The sequence below is a fragment of the Thermobia domestica genome, chromosome 12 (assembly GCF_964235325.1).
Source record: "Thermobia domestica chromosome 12, izTheDome1.hap1.1, whole genome shotgun sequence".
In the NCBI taxonomy this organism is placed as follows: Eukaryota; Metazoa; Arthropoda; class Insecta; order Zygentoma; family Lepismatidae; genus Thermobia; species Thermobia domestica.
In genome coordinates, this window is record NC_137465.1 from 106,290,280 (window position 1) to 106,310,657 (window position 20,378).

Below are 20,378 nucleotides of genomic sequence, written 5' to 3' on the forward strand. Positions count from 1 at the left end.
TTACCGTATTGTGCATGACTAGCTAACATTTTTACTTTCTGAAGAAAATAAATAATTGCAAATGTAAACCAATTAAATTTTATCTTTCCCGTTTTAGTTCTAACTCTATAGTTATTAGATTTGTGCCCTAGAACTTTAATCGCAGAAGATGAAAATGACAATACAAAGACTAAAATAATCAAGGATGGATATATATATGGAGAGAGAGAGATATGATATGATATATGATTGGTAGTATTTCTTAGTGGACTACCTATGTAATGTTTATATTTCTTACTGAAGTGTTTAGGAAAGTCACTGGTACGCATTTATGTACAGATCCAGATTTTTGAGTGTGATACAGTCACTAGCATTATAAAATGCATTTAAACTTGAAAGCGTGTTTAAATATAAACTACTGTAACATAGATCAGATATCGAAAGGTTTTGACTACGCTTCACTATTCCGTTTTACATCTGCTTAACCTACGTATATTTCCTTGCCCTTCACTATTAAGAAGACCACTGGTATGGGGAAGTAACTTTTAGTGTGAAATAATTTGCATATTTTGTCCGGGGACAGGTAATAGTTTAATGAACTAACTTCATTTTCTCAAAATTTTAATAGTAATAGTGATAAAGAACCACACGTGTTCCACAATTCATATTTATTGCTTCATTATAGGTATTAGAGAGACCAGCTGCCAGTTATATCCACTTCTTGCTTTTTTTTATTTATTTCAATTAAAGAAAAGAGTATATCTGGCGACACCAGACGAAATATCAGGTTTTTAATATTTCTTTTTAATTATGAGAGCAGTTAAGTAAGACTTCTTTTAAAGAAAATCACCTTTATTGTCTTTTGATTTGCAAATAGCTTCCATGCACAGTAGCAGTAATTAAATACATTAGTTCATCAGACAAAAACTTTTCTTCAAATTGAATCATTTTCTTTTCCATGTTTATCCAGTACAACTGAATTATAGTGAGTAGTGTATTTAACATTCGAAAAACATAAATCATAGACGGGGGCTGACATAGATTAAAAATTGGTTGAAATGGCTTGTGAATGATCATATCAACTCTTTATGTGATATTACGCATACTGCCTCGTTCATTATGTTTAGTACAATTGTTAATCTATTAGCTTCCTATTTGGAATTCTTTTTATTCTCTTTCTCCCTTTAATTAGAGCAATGTAGAATACTTAAATACATTGAGAAATGTATACTATCAAGCATAATTAGAGCATGTTTTTGATCGATTGAATAAGTACGTGGTTTGTTTTAGTGGTTTTAATTTGATGTATGATTATAATGTTGTTATATTATGGTTTGTATTTTCATGTTGTTCGTTTTAAGTAATTAAAAATTAACTGTCGTGTTTCAGTGTGGGTCTAGCATAATAAGGTGCATGGATTTGTTGCAGAAGTAATTTATATTCAGGTTTTTCAATTAATTAGTCTTTCGTTGGTGATAGTAGTAGTGAAAATTAGTAGAGGGTATATTATTTCTAAAATTTCCTAAGCAATTAAAGTTCATAGTATGTTTGAAATTATAAATAACAAAATTGCTGCTTATTTATTGGTGGAATGGGATTGATGATGATATACATATTGCGTGTGAATACGTAAAACTGCCCTATCGGTGTCAAGAACAGTGAAAAACGTGTAGTAGAAATTTGGTACTTGACGACAACGGTCATATTGCAGTGTAATTCGCAGTGTTGTTAAATATTTGTGAGAAGACCCTCATTATGGAGAATTAGTTTGGTTATTTACAGGTGATTGTTCAAGAGACCCGATATGAAATTTGTACTGGAATATTTCGAAAATCTGTCAACCAATACATCGATCTGAAACAATGAGGCTATTCAAAGATAAAAGCAAGAATGGATGATCATCAGTAAGATTCTGCAGACTTTCGTATGACCGAAAATAAAGGCATTTCACAAATACTCGCACTCTGCGAATCACTGTACAATATTCCGTTTTTTTTCAAGCACTGAAATTAAACCATACTATCCTTTCCATAATTTTCCCAACGATGATTGTATTACTGTTTAGTACACTTTATTGTTGACCATACACTTTGTGGAAAATTTGTTTTTCTGAACATGTTGAAAACGTTACAAAGGTAATAAAATACTACCATCTTCTTCCAACTTTTTTTTTTGTTATATAAGAACATAATTTTGTAAAAAAAAAAAAAAAAAAGTCAATATTGCATTACATATACATGGTGTTATTTACTCTGTAGACTACAAAGGACGGTGATATATATACGGTGAAATATACTGTTACGAAGAAACAAGCGTGAAAGTATTTTCTCAGCAATATTCGGCAGTCTGACATTTGTGAAAAGAGAATGCGAAAGAATTAGTACAGTATATATTAAAAAAAAAAGTTCGAGATGGCTGAATCCTATCCACATCACAAATCCTACTCAATTAATCTTGGAAAATATCCATTGCTTAGCTTTGGACAGTTTCGCGTGACATATCAGATTTCAGCAGAAACTGTATATAATTGATTTCAAAGCAAATCATTGTCACTATAGTTGCCATGGTGAACGTTTTTCGATTATGCACTAAAATTAAATTTCTTTAAAATAATTTTAATATCGTTACAATAAGGAGCAATATTCTTATACATTAATGCTTCAGTGTGTAAGATACACAAGGTGTAATAGCATAATTATCTCCTAATTGAAATTTGTAATTCTTTGTTATTTTATTTACGTCGGTATGCAAAATCGAGATCGTGAAAGACATGCTGAAGCGGGATCCGGATCACTGTTTGAGGTTTTTTTATTGTGCATACGGCCACCAAAAGAAAACGAGTTTTTACGGAAAAATATATAGGAATGATGATTGTCGTGGGACGCTATGTAGAATATTGGAATATATTTTGTAAAAAATTGACTATTGAAAAAAAATATGTTTAAATCATTAATGCACACCGAAATATTAATTAACTGATAATACTAAACTTTCAAAATACAGTACGCGATGCTGTATTAATATTTGAGTAACTTGGTGTTGCAATATGTAAGCAATATATACTTAAGAGCTAGACGTACTGATTTCTGTTCCTCACTGGAAGGGTCTCGAAACTCGTAGGGTAATATTAAGAGAATTGGTAAAATAGAAATAAGTTTTCTTCTAATATATGTAATGTATACTCCTCATCAAAAAAATTGCGACAGCTAACGCCGTGCTGTTAGGACACCCAATATACACCTTCTTATCCCATAGTCGTGTCAGGTAAAGAGATCCCCTCTCTCTCCTCCTTTCTTCCCTCCCTTACTAAAATTAGCTAACAACATGAGCGCCATTCTAATTTCAAACTACACATGTATTAGTTTCGATAAAATGAAATAACAAAACCGAGACGAAACAAGACTCAAAAGTTGATGTAGGGAGAAACTGAAACACACACAATGAAAAATTGAAACTAATGGATGTCTATTACACACAGATTCAGAAATGAGGGAGAGAGACAGAGAGAGAGAGAATAGAAGAAAAAAAAGGGAGAACAGGTAAAACTGTGGAATTCAAAGGTAGTAAAAAAAGAACCCAACATTATAAAGTTCCGTTTTCAGAAATCCAACAGTAATATAGAAATAACGTTTGCTTTTACGTATTTTTTCAGAACTATTCGAATATATAGAGGATGCTTTAAACATTCATCCTGTCACTTTCATAATGGATAGCATACTCAATTTCAAGTAGACCTGTAGATCTCCGAGACACATCTAGGATAATGTCAAAAGTTTAATACACATGCTTTGTTTCCGCGTGGTTCAATTGCAAATTCGGTAGTGTTCATTGGACGTACTGATCCAAAATACATTCAAATATACCCAGTAGATAGCGTTGGTCATATCCTCCATTTCAGACTACTAATGCAAACTGAACAAAGAATAAAAGAAACACAAAGAAAAAGAAAGAAAGATAAAATTGATGAATGTTATTTTACTACTAAATTTCTTTCAGAAGTACTATACATTAAAAGTCCGAACTGTATCGTAATGAAAAATTACAAATGTTCGAAAGAAAAAGTTTATGCTCCTTTTGGATGTAGCATGTTTCAAATTTCAATGTGAATAAAACACATTGAATTATAGGATGGAAACAAATTTTGTGTCGAACTAGTATAAATAAAATTTTGTTTTCAAATAACCAAAGAGGTTACCATTTTCTAGTCTTTTCCGAAGATTTATCTGTTCCGAACATCCAGCATTGATTTCATCTCTTCCGGATATAACGTAATTTGCACAGATAGAATGAACACGCTAAGAGCTCAAACGGATCATCGTGTCAGTCGGATGATGTTGGGTAGGTTATAGACCACCACTGAATCGAAGATTCAAATCCGTAGTGACCCGGTAATTCGACTGAGACTCGGTAACCCAGAGGACAAAAAAGAGATTTTACTTATACCCTTGCGTTTAAACAGTATTTCTGTCAGAGATGACCAGGACTGAAGATGTTATCCCCAGAGTACGAAGAACACGATGCCGAAGTTCCCATTTAATTATATTCTTCAGACCAAGTATATCGGGCTCTTGCTTAGTTTTAACTTTGGAACATGAAGTGCGTGTGTATGTGTGTGTGTGTGAGAGAGAGAGAGAGAGAGAGGGAGAGAGGAGGAGAAGTGAAGATGCAAAGACAGGGTAACGTCAAGAAAGGGAGAGAGGGGGGACGAATATAAAATGAAACATACTTATCATTGCAGTGTATGTTGTAGAACGCACACTGTTTACTCGAAATATCGCCAGTGATGCCTTGTAAGGTCCCCATCAGAAGATGAATCTTTGTTTGCAGCCGTTATTTTATGCGAAAAAAATTTATTACTTGATGGGGAATCGAACCAAGGTTTTCCATTTGGAAGTCTTGCACGTTAACACTACACCACCGATTGCTTTAGCCAAACTTTGTTTAACAAATGGTGTACTATTTCTTTCTGAGAATGATAACTCAAAAAGTGTATACTGCAGATCTATGATGTGTTTGGAATGTCCTGGTAATTCCCTTGCCCTTTACCAACTAACATTCGTAAATCGTTTCTATCATGATACAGGTGTTTGCTTCCACATTCTTATGTTTTGCTTGTCCAGTATAAGAAGTCGATTATTCACAATCACTTTGTAAAAAAATAAACTTTGGCGTGAACATGGTTTGAACCTATGTTAGATAGCTGTGTTATTCATTAGGCCGTTATATTACCCCTACACTATCATGGCACGTGAAATTAGAAGCCAAATATTACTAACTTTAGCCCTGATCTTTGGAACGAACCAAAGTGCACAACGAAATTCATTTATTCGACGGCCTAGAGAGAAATTAGTGCCCACTAATAAAGGAAAAACATACAATCGAGGAAAAATAGAGAAATAAAACATTTTGCAGTAATTTCGCCGTGCAAGTTCAAAAGTATGCAAATATTCACATTCACAGTATAGTTGTATATTATTATTATTATTATTATTAGCATCAATTACCCGCTTCGTTTGGTTAAATTGAGAAAAAATAGTAATACGTTCCGTTACTCAGTCACTGTTTAGTATTACTAAAGCGCTCTTTGATATCGGTCATTTTCGATGAGTTTTATATATTCCCTCCCCACCCTATGTTGTGGGGCACGGCATCTGCAGTGCCATTGTTCATCTCAGCGAGCCAGAAAACTATAAATTCAACACTGATATTGGTTATTTCGATCATTTTTATATGTCTTCCCTTTCTCCAAGTTGAGGGGCTGAATTTGGATTTAAATAGAATCAGATGTGTCACTGTTAATCCCAGCGACTCCAAAAATTATAAATTCGCCACTAATACCGGTCATGTTTCGTTCTTTTTTAAAATGTCGCTCCCCCTCCTCATCTCTTAAGTTACACCGACAAAGTGATATGACAGAAACCATCTCAGGTTCGAACTTCATCTAGGTTTGAAAAAGTGATCGAGATTGGTTTGGTGGTTCAAGAGTCATTAAGTTGTATTTATTTTTATATATCTTCCTCTCCCATTCCCCTCCCCAAGTTCTCCCGTGAAAGTGAAATGATAAAAATTATCTCAGGCCCGAACCTCAATTATGTTAAAAGTTTGATCGAGATTGATCCTTTGTTTCACGAGTTATCAAGTTTTATTTATTCTTTTTAACTCCTCCCTCCCTCAACTTAAGTTATATCGTCAAAGTAAATAGATAAACTTCATCTTAGGCCCGAACCTCATCTATGTTGAAAATTTAATCGAGATCGTTCGGGTGGTTCAAGAGTGATGAAATCATAAAGACAGTCACTTTCATTTTCTTTTTTTCTTTTTTTTTTTCCAGATATATCTCACTCTCTCCGGCCCCTACGTTGCACCGTCAAACTGATATGATAAAAGTCGTCCCAGATCCGAACCTTATACTTGAAAGTTTGATAGAGATCAGTTCTGTGGTTCAATAGTTATTACGTTTTATTCATTTTTGTATATCAACCCTCCTCCCCCTAAGTTCTACCGTTAAAATGAAATGATAAAAAAAGCTTCCCAGGCCCGAACCTTATCAATGTTAGAAATTTGATCGAGATTGGTCGAGTGGTTCAAGAGATTAGGAGCCACAAACAAAGTTACTTTCAATCTTATAATATAGGTTATAATAATAATAATAATAATAATAATAATAATAATTATTATTATTATTATTATTATTATTATTATTATTATTAGCGTACTTTTGAACTTGCACAGCGAAATTACTGCAAAATATGTTTTATTTCTCTATTTTTTTCCTCGATTGTATGATTTTCTTTTATTAGTGGGCACTAATTTTTTTCCAGGCCGTCGAATAGATGAATTTCCTTCTGCACTTTGGTGCAAAAACGTTACAGGAAGAAGCCGGTTCGTTCAAAGATCAGGGCTAAAGTAACTCATATTTGGCTTCTAATTTCACGTGGCATGATAGTGTAGGGGTAACGTAATGGTCTTATGATCGTAATACAGCTATCTATCATAGGTTCAAATCCTGTTCACGCCAAAGTTTATTTTTTTTTACAAAGTGGTTGTGAAGAATCGACTTATACTGGACAACCAATACATAAGAATGTGCAAGCAAACACCTGTATCATGATAGAAACGATTTACGAATGTTAGTTGGGAAAGGGCAAGGGAATTACCAGGACATTCTAAAGAGACATTGATCTGCCGCATACAGTTTTCGTGTTATCGTTCTCAGAAAGAAACAGTACACCATTTGTTAAACAAAGTTTGGCTAAAGCAATCGGTGGTGTAGTGATAACGTGCAAGACTTCCAAATGGGAAATCTAGGTTCGATTCCCATCAGATAGTATGATTTTTTCGCATAAAATAATGACTGCAGAAATTTATCTTCTGATGAATCACTGGCGATAATTCAAATAAACAGTGTGCGTGTTCTACATCATACAATGTAATGATAAATGTGTTTCATATTTATATTCTTCCCCCTTTTTCTCTTTTTTGACGCTTCCCTACCCTGTCTTTGCATCTTTCACTTCTCCCCCTCTCACACACACAAACACTTCATGTTCCAAAGTTAAAACGGAGCAAGAGCCCGATATACCTGGTCTGGAGAATCTAATTAACTGTTAACTTCGGCGTCGTGTTTTTCGTGCTCTCGGGATAACATTTCCAGTCCTGGTCATCTCTGACAGAAATACTGTTTAACGCAAGGGAATAGGTAAAATCTTTTTTTTTTTTTTTTTTTTTTTTTTTTTTTTTTTTTTTTTTTTTTTTGTCTTCTGGGTTACCGAGTCTCAGTCGAATTACCGGGTCACTACGGATTTGAATCTTCGATTCAGTGGTGGTCTATAACCTACCCAACATCATCCGACTGACACGATGATCCATTTGAGCTCTTAGCATTTTCATTCTATTTGTGCAAATTACGTTATATCCGGAAGAGATGAAATCAATGCTGGATGTTCGGAACAGATAAATCTTCGGAAAAGACTAGAAAATGGTAACCTCTTTGGTTATTTGAAAACAAAATTTTATTTATACTAGTTCGACACAAAATTTGTTTCCATCCTATAATTCAATGTGTTTTATTCACATTGAAATTTGAAACATGCTACATCCAAGAGGAGCATAAACTTTTTCTTTCGAACATTTGTAATTTTTCATTACGATACAGTTCGGACTTTTAATATATAGTACTTCTGAAAGAAATTTAGTAGTAAAATAACATTCATCAATTTTATCTTTCTTTCTTTTTCTTTGTGTTTCTTTTATTCTTTGTTCAGTTTGCATTAGTAGTCTGAAATGGAGGATATGACCAACGCTATCTACTGGGTATATTTGAATGTATTTTGGATCAGTACGTCCAATGAACACTACCGAATTTGCAATTGAACCACGCGGAAACAAAGCATGTGTATTAAACTTTTGACATTATCCTAGATGTGTCTCGGAGATCTACAGTTCTACTTGAAATTGAGTATACTATCCATTATGAAAGTGACAGGATGAATGTTTAAAGCATCCTCTATATATTCGAATAGTTCTGAAAAAATACGTAAAAGCAAACGTTATTTCTATATTACTGTTGGATTTCTGAAAACGGAACTTTATAATGTTGGGTTCTTTTTTTACTACCTTTGAATTCCACAGTTTTACCTGTTCTCCCTTTTTTTTCTTCTATTCTCTCTCTCTCTCCCTCATTTCTGAATCTGTGTGTAATAGATATCCATTAGTTTCAATTTTTCATTGTGTGTGTTTCAGTTTCTCCCTACATCAACTTTTGAGTCTTGTTTCGTCTCGGTTTTGTTATTTCATTTTATCGAAACTAATACATGTGTAGTTTGAGATTAGAATTGCGCTCATGTTAGTTAATTTTAATATGGGAAAGAAGAAAGGAGGAGAGAGAGGGGTCTCTTTACCTGACACGATTATGGGATAAGAAGGTGTATATTGGGTGTCCTAACTGCACGGTGTTAGCTGTCGCAATTTTGTTGATGCGGAGCGTACAAGTTTTTCATATTTGAATAATCCTGTAGTAAACTGGACCTTTTTCTACATCATAATTCTACTTAAATATTTATAATTCTAAGAATCTGAAGATAGTCTGTAGTTAAGAAGACAGACTTTGTAAATACAAATAATTCCTGTTGTTAAGTATGCATTTTCGAAAACTGTCCAAATTACATATGTATGATATATTAACTTGGTTGTCAGATTTTAAGGTATCAAAAGTAGAACGAAATGATTTGTCCAAATTTTGACTTTGAAAATACATGACAGTAGGCCAAAAATTACATGAGAGTCCTTACAGAGGAAAGGTTGTTGGATTTGTGGCATGATGTTTGGGACTGGGGTAACTGCAAGAACACAAGTAACCACTATAGTCGTCATTTTTGGAATCTGCTGCTTTGAATATCTATCTATTTATTTGTTTTAATAGGAAGTTCGGCATGGGATAAATGTTTTATATGCAGTTATTTTCTGCAGAAGTGCAGTACCACTGGCAGTCATATCATTTCACTAATTATAGCCTGTTTTTTTCCACTGTTGGTTTGGTCATAATATCCTCGAAATGATTATGCTGTGCAACAGTGGTGCACACACGTTTCTTTCTTTCCTCATGCACAGCTAGAAATGTCTCTGGATGCACGGAAGTACTTCACTGCAGCAAATGCTATAAATTCCGGACCTTCATGGTGTTTACGAAGTCCAGCACGTGAGATCGAAATAACATCAAGAAATCGTGATGGCCACTCCATTGGTCCCCGACGCCCGATCAACTTCCCAGCAAACTGCTGATTCAGGTAGTTCCACTCAGCACGTCCGTAATGGAGAGAGTTCCATCCTGCTAGAAGATTATTGAGTGTGAGTCGTCCTCCGATAAAACTGATGCAGAATCTCATCCAACAACTGCAGATATTTCTGGGTGTTCAGCGTGCCGTAGATAAAGAATGGCCCAATGCCCTAGGCACCAAACCTAAACCTTTATGACCACCAATTAGGGATGTACCGATACCGAAGAGACCGATGCTGCCGGTACCGATGCTTTGGGCATATTTCTTATATATTACCAGGAATTTTCAGAATGATGAAATGATCAACATTGGAATAGGGTATATTAGATATAAGGCCAAAATTTGACTTACAAAAACAAAAAGCAGAATTTCATATTAGGTTCCACACAAAAAATGTATTTCCTCTAAATTTAATTCAGCTCTCATAAAATGAAATAAAAAGCAGCAAACACTTACACAGTGTAAACTTAATGCTAGCAGGGTTCATTCGCGATGTGTCCCGTCGGGATTCGTGTAAAATTGATTCAAATGCAAAGTTCTCCGCGGCCCAATATGTATTGTACTAATTTTAGCGGCCCATACCGGTAATTTGCATATTTATGGGCCTTCATGTATCCTGAACTCTATCACACACTAGTATAACGCTCGGACAGAAAACTGCTTTTAGTTTCTTTAGATGTAACTGGACATGAATGTGGGCATAGGCAACCAAATTGGATCAAATACTGCTTGTCTGACACATGTTACCCACACCGGCCGCCATCTTGGATCCGCTGTATTGGATTCAACCTTTGGTTTTTCAAATGGGAATAGATACAAGTGATACATCAAATTCATGTACAATTTTCTTGGAAATTCATTGGTGTAATGAGTTTTACCGTAGCTTGTACCGTTTGGAAGGTATTGCAAGTGAAATATCTGGCATTTCATGAATATTGAACCAAGTAGAAAGTAATGCAGAGCCCCGTGTGAAAATGTAATATTTTACGTGATTTATCGTTGACGAAATATTCTCTGAACGTACATATATGCAGACACACAGACATAAATATATCCCTACCACCAATCAACCCTGACGTGCCAATGCAATTCGCGTTGCCATCACTCTAGTAGTGGTTATTATGTTTGTTTACTTTTCCATTCACGTAAAAGTACACCTCGTGGGAAAAACATCACGTTCAAGGGGGAGATCGAGTAAGTTCCTGTTCTTCTGACGCCCCTTCGGCAAATTGCATCCGACTGTCTGGATCGTCCTCTGTCAGATTCTCGTGCATCTGGATTTTATATGGGTGCCACTTGTTAACACAAAATATACTCCTAATGGACTTTCAATTCACTTCACTTTCCTGTGATAAACGCCTGTGCTATGTTGGGGCTTTTGTGAAGAATGCGAGGACGGTGACAGTAATAGCCTCATCTGTAGACGTACGGACGACCACTGCGAAGTTTATCAGCCAAAGATATGCTAAGTTTGGCCATACCGTTGTTGGAAACGGACTTCATGTCGGCTGTAGGACATACTAAACTCTGCTGCCACTACATGCAAGCCAGCGATTTCCTCACATCAGGATTCTCTACATGTTCCTCTATCATCAGCAGCATTCTTCAGTCATTGACACCTACCAATAAAAATCAGTCCATAATTAGTGAACGGTTATTAATAGACAAAACATTCAGAAGCATTACATAAAACGATGTGTCGCATGCCGACCTTCCTATTTAAAAAAAAATAGTTATAATCAAGATGATGGACTCCAGCTTGGCGGCTGCAATGATCACGTGTGTTTTTGATTTTGAATTCCTCTCAGCAGCGAGGCTGTACGAGACGTTGGATCCGAACCACGTGAGCTTCGCCAGGAATAGAATCCGGGTCTCCCAGGCCAAAGACACTTACGCTGACTGCTTAGCCACGGCGGAGCTCCCGTGTTTTTGAACTTACCTCTCAAACATCATGTATGGACAATGTGAATCTCCAATCCAACAACCTTTCCTGTACCAGGACTGTCACCTGACTTCTGGCCCATCCTGTATATATCTGTTTAGGGAGGAATTGGAAGTGCTCTGGGAAATTATAGAATGAGTGATTCTAAGCAAGTGGTTGTATGAACATTCAATTTTGAACAGTTATCGTGAAAGACTAGAAAAAATGTTGATCTGTCTGGGAACACTAACGTAAGTAAAGTATCACACAGCATTTCTGATGAGCTGCAATACACAGAATTAGGCTTATCGATGCCTGTCACATCTCAAAGCGGGCTTTTCAAATATGCAGCGACCAACATTAATGCACTTACCAATACGTTGCACAGTATTGCTTTCTCGGTCGTAGATGCCTAATGATCCTCAAATTCAGGCCGTGTATCCACTTTTCCCCTGTACGAAATCCCTTCATCCTCCCACTTAAACAAAAATCCAAGATGTTAATTCGGGAGGAAATGAGACTATCACAGCCGATCCTTCGGTTTGAAAGTGTATTATTTAGATGTTGAATTACCCTCCTGGTGGAATAGGCCGGAGTTCTGTCGCGCTATAGATACATGTATATGTACATGTTTCCAAAGGAACATCTTCCAGCTGTTCTAGTAGACCATTTTCCCAATAAATAGAGATGACTGTCTGCTTTTATACACTCACGGCTACTCTGGGTGAGTGAATCTTATCATCAGTTGTACCATACCAGCGTCAGGGATCTTTATATATACTGTAAATAGGAAAAATTTAAGTACATGTATAAGTTTGAAGCAGTCTTTTTAATGTAAATGACTGTCACCTGTACTCCTTGTTTCTACTGAAAAATGCAAGGAGAAATGTACTGATGTGCAATTTGTACAGTTTAGTGATTAATACTATCCTAAAATAACATAGCACTTTTCCTCTTTTCAGTTGCAAATAAACTAATATTCGAAGTTGAAATTACTTATTAACAATATTTCAGACTCATTTGCGTAAGTTACTTTACATTTAAAATGATAACAATGAAACATGAGAAGGATTTATTTTTTAATATAAATCATATAGAGTTGTATATTTAAAGATACCATCTCGTTATTCTCTGGTAGGCAGGCGGTGTCCATGTATTTGTAGAATATGATCTCTTGCAGTTATAAAAGCTGTGGTATAATAAAAAAACACAACTATAGCAACTTTCTGTACAAATCGTGTAGTAAAAAGCGAGTCGAAATTCGCGAAATACAAGTAATTTATAATCTATGTTCTTCCCGCTGTTTGCTGCTTGTAGCTTCATAACGATGTGTGTTTCGACTCATTTTCATTACGAATACCTTTTTTCTTTTTCCACCTGACTATTTGGTGTATAGAATCAGGTTACTACTTAAATCGGATATAGAATGGATAGGCTCACTATTTATCTATTGAAACTCGTGAGGAAACTTCTTTGTGTCAGTCTGTATTACATAAGAACAGCAGTTGCTTATCTTTACCGTTTTCATTTTAATACTGTTTCCGATTAAAAATTTTAACGTTGTACTATTAATAATAGAAAACATAATTGTGCAGTTTGAATTCCAGAATATGTTATTTTAATTTTAAGAAAAATCCTTCCTGGGTCAAAATTATCCTGCTAATTAGTCATAAATACCCAGAGCTTGACTTCTCTTAATTTTTTTTAAACTTAAAACTGCTTTTCTATTACATTTTTATGTTAATGATTTGCCTTGCTTCTAGCAGCGTCTTTAGGCAAGATAGGAAAACAGCTTTGCCCCTGAAACACGTGACATATGTCATCATGTGGGCGGAATTTGTGGTGCAAGGTCGACCTAAAGCCATCCTTTCATTACTGCTACACGTACCTCATCCGTAAATAAAATGTGTGGCAATGTATTCCTGTTCGACAACGAATGGAAAAATTGCAGACGATAAGGGTTGACACTCGGCTGGAAATGTATTTGTTGAATGTGAAGTCATCCTTATACAAAGTTTTACACTCACAGTTATATGGCACACAAAGACTTGCTGATATTCGGCTTGCGGAGTAGTGGAGCTTCATTGTTCTGTTGCTAAAAATTGTCCTGTTTCTCTTTTATTTGACATGTTTCACATTGTAGAGATACATGTACACTAGAAAGTGTCCTACCTTCCCGTAATGTACAAAAAACGTTGATAAAACTTCTGATTCGGTGTGCTTGCAACGGAAATCTGTATATTTATCTACAGCTTCATGTATACTACAGTTACATTATTCGTATTTGTCATGTGAGATGGTTTACAAACCGACTGTTAACGTGTTACTAACTCAACAAAAACAGTCATGTCCACCTTACTCAGTACTAGTATTTAAAGCTTGTCAACAGCACTGGCAGTTAGTTGAGCCCAAAACACGTGACACCTGAGTTATATTTCCGATAGGAGCTCATATGATTCGATTCCATGTTAAGCTGTATGCCCACTCATTTAACCTAGATGCTAAAAGGGACTCTTTAACTCCAATCCAACCGACAATCTACACTTGACTCTATTACGTGTGGTGTCATAGGGCCAACATAAACTACGCATACAGCTTCAGCTTTGTAAACCTACGTCACATACTGATTTATCTGTAGCATTTTGAAATATTTGTTAGAGCTCCTGTGGCTATATGGTTAGCGCATACTTTTCGACGCGGGAGACCGGGTCGAATTTCCGGTTGGAGTTCATGTGGTTAGGATCCCACGTTAAACCCTAGGTCCACGTCTCATATAACCTTGCTACTGAAAGAGACGATAAACTCTAATCCAATCAGTCAATGAAACATTCGTTATTTTAGATGTAATGTGATTGGATTCGTGCTCCTGGACAACTCCAGTTGTTTTTCCTGTCATATCTTGATAACTATTCAAAATCTTCATGTTCAGGTACATGTTCATACAACCTTGCTTGCTTAAAATGGCTCGCACTGCCGTTTTCAAGAATATTGCTAACTTTTCCCCAGAACGCGGAATAACAGAAATATTCGTCCGCTGGACTGAAGAATTCGAACATTTATCTTTCCCTGGACGTCGGATTTGAGTCCGAAAGTATAGTTGTTGATTTTTTTGTTTTCCCATAATTGATCTATATCGACTGGTAACATAAAATAGTTTAAATAATTATAGGTTATTTGCCGTTTAGTAGTTTCAAATCAGAAATATGCATGAATACGTGGTCATGTTGAAATTTTCTCAATGTGCCTATTCCTATAACCTCAATACGATTTGTAAGAAACATTATGACAGTATAAGTGAGTAGTAACATGTTATTAATTGAATAAAATACACTTTACTCACATTTTAAATAGCGTCTGAATAATAACTTTGAAAATGATGATGCATTTTGAAATTTCTTATGATGCATTTTGAATAAAATCTATAACCTTTTTAGCTGTTGTGGAAACTTGATGAGAACAACTTATCTCTAACTTCTTTGTCAGTTTCTATACTTATTGACTGAGCGAATGTTTCCAATTCGTCCGAGAATGTGCAATAGATCGTGTAATATAAACTAATAACATGTTTAAAACCGTTATTACCACCAAAAATGAGTATTCGGCAACATAGTGCAGAGAATAGTTCTAAATAATGTATAGCAAGTAGCAGTGAAAATAAGTTATTAAAATACATTGGTGTAATGAAGAGTTAAAAGTTTTGCGAAGTTAATGGAATTTATTCTTTAATATCAGTTTAGAAAGCTCTTTTCTACCTAGTCTAGCCATAAATACTCTTACAAACTTTTGATGCACGTTGTACATCCGGTGGGAGGAGGAAAGAACTACCAGTGTGCTCATGGGAATCTTGAACCATTGTATGCTTGTCTGTGAAAGAGGAAGCATTGAGCTACAGATGGAACCATGGGCGACTACGAAAACTGTGTTGCCGTAATAGCGTTACATAAAGTTGGATAATCTTCAAGTGTTATTTTCAAGACGCTACAAAAGCTCCAAATCAGACGTATGTTTGTGTATCGTACAATTGAGCGCTTTAATGAAACCGGGACTGTGAAAAATCGCCCGAGAATTGGTTCTCCACACAGTGTCAGAACTCCAGGAGCCACAAAAGCGGTGGCGGTTCGTGTGCGGTGAAATGTGGTAAGAAAGCATTGTATCATGGCCCATAAAATGAACATTTCGAAACGGTCAATGTCTACGCTTCTGTCGGAGGATCTTGGACTACGGGCTTGTGGCCGAGATACAGGACATTACCTTGACGCACGCCTAAAGAAGCTGAGAGTTGTAAAACGTAGACTTCTCCTGCAGCAGTACGTCCATAATGGCCATTGGAAAATCCTCTTCACCGATGAGAAAATATTCACCATTGAACAGTCGTTCAATCGGCGAAAAAATGGGGTGTATGCATCAACCTCTCAGGAAGCCCATAAAAAGGCTCCAAAAAATCAGAGGGCCGAGCATCCATTCTCAGTAATTGTATGGTGAGGGTAAATTATTCCGGCACCATTCTGCTGCATTTTTCTGAAAATGGAGTTAAAACCAGAACCCGAGTGTACGAAAGCACCGTTTTCGAGCCTATTGTGAAGAAGTTTAGTGGCACATTGTTCCACAACCAACTCTGGACCTTCCAGTAGGATTCTGCTCCCGCTCACAAGGCCAGGACAACTCCAGGGTGATTTCAGCGTCAGGTCCCTGACTTCATTTCGCTTGAAGATTGGCCAAGTAGCAGTCCGGACCTGAACCCTTTAGACAACGGATTGTAATCAGTGCTGGAGGACATCTTCTGCCAGAGGAGACACCACACCATTGATAGATTGAAGCATTCCTTACTGGCAGCAATGGCGGATTTTCCGTTCCGCCATAGACGAGTGGCCACACAGACTGAGATCCTGTGTCCGTGCAAAAGGTGACAATTTCGAACAGTGATTAGTTGTGTGTAGTGAATGCTTGTAAGAACAACATACGCAAAGCAAATTAAAATCTCTCTCACGATAGTTGCATTACGAGGGTTACTCCGAAAGTTTTGAGATGTGAAATAACTTACATACTTAAAATCAATTTAACACTTACATTTTCTCAAAGTATTCACCATTACACTGTACACACTTTTGTATCCTCGAAAACCACTTTTGGAAGCAGTATTGCCAGTCCTTTTCTTCAGGTGTTGAAAGTTCATTCTCGTAAGCCACTACAGCTTCTTCAGGGCTGCAAAATCAATTACCACGCATGCGATCTTTGATCCTGGGGAACAGAAAAAATCACGCGGGGCCAAGTCGGGGCTATACGGCGGATGAGTCATAAGTTTGACCTCCGTAGATTCTAAAAACTGAATTGTGATGTTGGCCGTGTGTGCGAACGCGTTGTCATGATGAAGCAGGATCCCACGCAATCCAGTTCTTGGACGCCGTTCCCGAAGCTTCTGGAACACTTCTGTTAGGCAAACAGTGGTGTACCACTAAGCAGTAACAGTTCTTTGTTCTTCAAGTGGAACAGTTGCAACATTGCCAGATTTGGAGAAAAAAGTTGCGACCATCTTCTTCCCCACACTTCCCGGTCGCTTCACTTTCGTGGGTGGATTTTCGTCTGAAAAGATCCAAACTGTAGACTGGCGTTTATTTTCAGGGTCAAATTGATAGATCCAAGTCTCATCACCAGTAACAATGTCAGAGACGCGTCGAGAATTGCCTCCATCAAATCTTGCAAGCATTTCTTCACACCATTCCACACACATGCACTTCTGATGTTCAGTCAAAGTGTGAGGCACCCAACGAGATGAAACCTTCCTGAGCCGAAGATGATCATGAAGAATTTTTGTTACTGCTGGCGATCCAATGTTCACTGTAGATTCAATGTCCTTGAAAGTTGTTCGAGGATTTTCTCGAATCATTTGTTCCACAGCGGCAATGTTTTCATCTGACACAGCTGTTGCCGGACGTTTAGCTCTCTCTTCATCTTTAAGCGATGTCCGGCCTCTTCTGAATTCACCAAACCATCGAAAAATTGTAGCACGGGAAGGAGCAAGGTCCCCAAATGCCCCCTGCAAATGGTCAAGGCTTTGTGTCTCGTTCAAACCAATTTTGAAATCATAAAGGATCATTGCCCGAAAATGTTCCCTTTCGAGCTCCATTCTAGACAGCCGAATACTGCTCACATCAACAAACAAGTGAAGGCGATACGGCCACGCCGATAAGCGAGGCGAGTTGATACTTTCTTCGCTTCTTCGCTCTGGATACAACTGCCGAACGCAATTGTTGGAATTCAAATACTGTGCCACAACAATGCGTATCTCAAAACTTTCGTAGTGACCCTCGTATACAGTTTTCCAGTTGTCACAGTATTTATGGCTAGATTAGGTATACACATGGCAATGACTAATTTCTGATCTAAGTAGGACAAATAATATCTGGAAAGGCATTTATTTCTAAGAAAGCTATAATTGCAAACTACCTGGGATGTGAAAAATCGGGAGAATCTATTTTATTATTATTATTATTTGAACCAGTTCCTCCTTCCCGGTAGAATGTTGTAGTAGCTACCCAATGTATATAGAGTATTACAGGTAGCACATTTTCTGCTATCGAGAGAAAAAAATACCCAGAATTCTTGCGCGACGCGACGTCACGTGGAAGAGAGCACGAAACAAACACATTGTAGGGAATACAGTAAGCGGTGTCAATGCGTGAAATTTATAAAGAATAGGTAATTATTGAGACAAAAATGAATAAAAATAACTTTGTTGTTGCTCAATGTCCGAATTGAGAAAGGAAGACTCCATGTATAACATAGCACCCCTTTCCTAAAATGTTGTTGGTACAACGACAGTGAGTTTCTAGGTGTAAACGCGCAGACAGAATCGATGTAAACAATGCTAATATTTATTCTATTAATTTCTTACCAAAAGATTATGAGACAGACTTACAACACGAACTTCATAAGCTGCCTGTAAGAAAAAAAGTTCCGTCCTCATGCAATTTCTTTTCTGCATAAATCGAATTGGCATGGAATTGTTAAGAACGAACAGAAGTAAAAGGTTAAGAGAAAATAATTTATTTTTCAAACATATAAAGTTGAAGAACTTGAAAGAAATTTAAGTAACTAGAGACATGGATGCAGATCCTGTAGGACGAGCAAAAATGTTAGAAAAGAGGATTTGCCCATTTTGTCCCCATAACTCGGTGAAGCCAAAAAATAATGGAGACAAACCTGATTGGCTGCTCTTTTCCGGCAGTAATGCTCGCTCAAACTAGGTCTTCCGTATCCCGACATATAGTGTTCATTGCGTTTATTCTTATTTAAATATTCGCTTTAACATTCGCAATGGTTACCTGTGCACCTTATGGATTCATATTCGTTACCTTCAATGGAGCTTGCGTTCTTATTTCCATTGAGGCTCGTACTCACTTCTCACTTGGGCTAGGACATCCTCCAATAAGGATCACACTCAGGGTGGGATCCAGGATTTTCTGAGCGGGGGTGCACCAATAATTACTAAACTAACCAATTATACTGAAACTCTTCAAAGTGGCATGTGACAATATTCTTTACCCTTGACAACGCTGATACATAGAACGGGGGAGGGGGGAAGGGGAAGCGGTTATTTTAAAGAAGGTCGCATGTTTTCTGTCCTACTTGACAAATGTTATATTGTTTTGCTTGGTGAATCCTTTTCCTTCAACTTTCAGAAAATCGACTTAATGTGTTGCTTTTGCAAAACTCTGCTTTCTCTTAAGCCCCAAACGGAAAAATAATGGCAGAAAGTTTCGGAAAGTTTTGCTATTTTCACTGCTAGCTTCTCATTTTAGATAGTGTATATTTACAACGAAGGGGTGCACGTGCACCGGTGCACCCCCTAAATCCGGCCCTGATCAATGACTGCTGGGAGCTCGCGTTCACTTATTTCGTTGGGGGCGGAGGCGCGGTGGCTCAGTGGTAGAGCGTTCACCTCCGGTGCTTGAGGTCCCTCGTTCGATCCCAGCTCACGTCGTGTGGACTTTGTGGTGGACAAACACCATGCTCGTGAGTTTCTCAGGGTTCTCCCGTTTCCTCCCACTTTCTTCATTCCACCATTTCATTCATTTCTCATAATACCGTCTCCTTTAGCCTAACCGGCATAACCGTGGGAGGTAAAACTTAAAGATTTAATTTAATTTCATTTTCATTTTAATTTCATTGGGGTACACGTTTATTGGGTTTGGGCACATTACACTCAATAAAGCTCGGGCTTACTAATCTGAACTAAAGCATGGGTCACTACTATTAATGACCTCGTGCTCAATGACGTCAGTGGGGCTTGCAATGTGTTTATTACTTTTAGTGGGGAAAGCGTTCACTATTCTCGTTAAGGCTCGCTCTTACTCAAGCTCGGGCTCATAATCTTCAATGAGGCTCGCGTTTACTCCGGCTCGATCTCACATCCTTCAGTGAGGCTCACTCTCACTAGGCTCCTTGGAGATCGCGCACCCTAATCTATTTCGAGCGAGCACGCGATTGGTTAGGTTCTGGATTAGTAATCTTAATTACTCTTGCTCACTCGCGCGTGATATCTCCCTTCAACTGGGCTCGAGCTCACACATCAATGGGGCTCAAACTCACTGACACCAGTGTGTATTAATGTGGGCTCGGGTTCCATATTTTCAGTTCTATTTATTCTCGTTGAGGTTTGCGCTTTCTTGGTCTAGGACTCACATTCTTTAATGAGGTTCGAA

At 37.2% G+C, this 20,378-nt stretch overlaps 1 protein-coding gene across 6 annotated transcripts in view; it reads left to right on the top strand.

The window, feature by feature from the left end:
* The window catches only part of Iru (E3 ubiquitin-protein ligase Iruka), a 181,068-nt gene that overhangs the window by 95,976 nt on the left and 64,714 nt on the right, over window positions 1–20,378 (top strand). For 2 of the 6 annotated variants that reach the window (XR_014127785.1, XR_014127786.1), the window contains exon 8: window positions 665–766. The exons of the other annotated variants lie outside the window; for them this stretch is intronic. The gene's annotated coding sequence lies outside the window, so the exon portion shown is untranslated. The remainder of the gene's footprint in view (window positions 1–664; window positions 767–20,378) is intronic. 6 annotated transcript variants of the gene reach the window in all.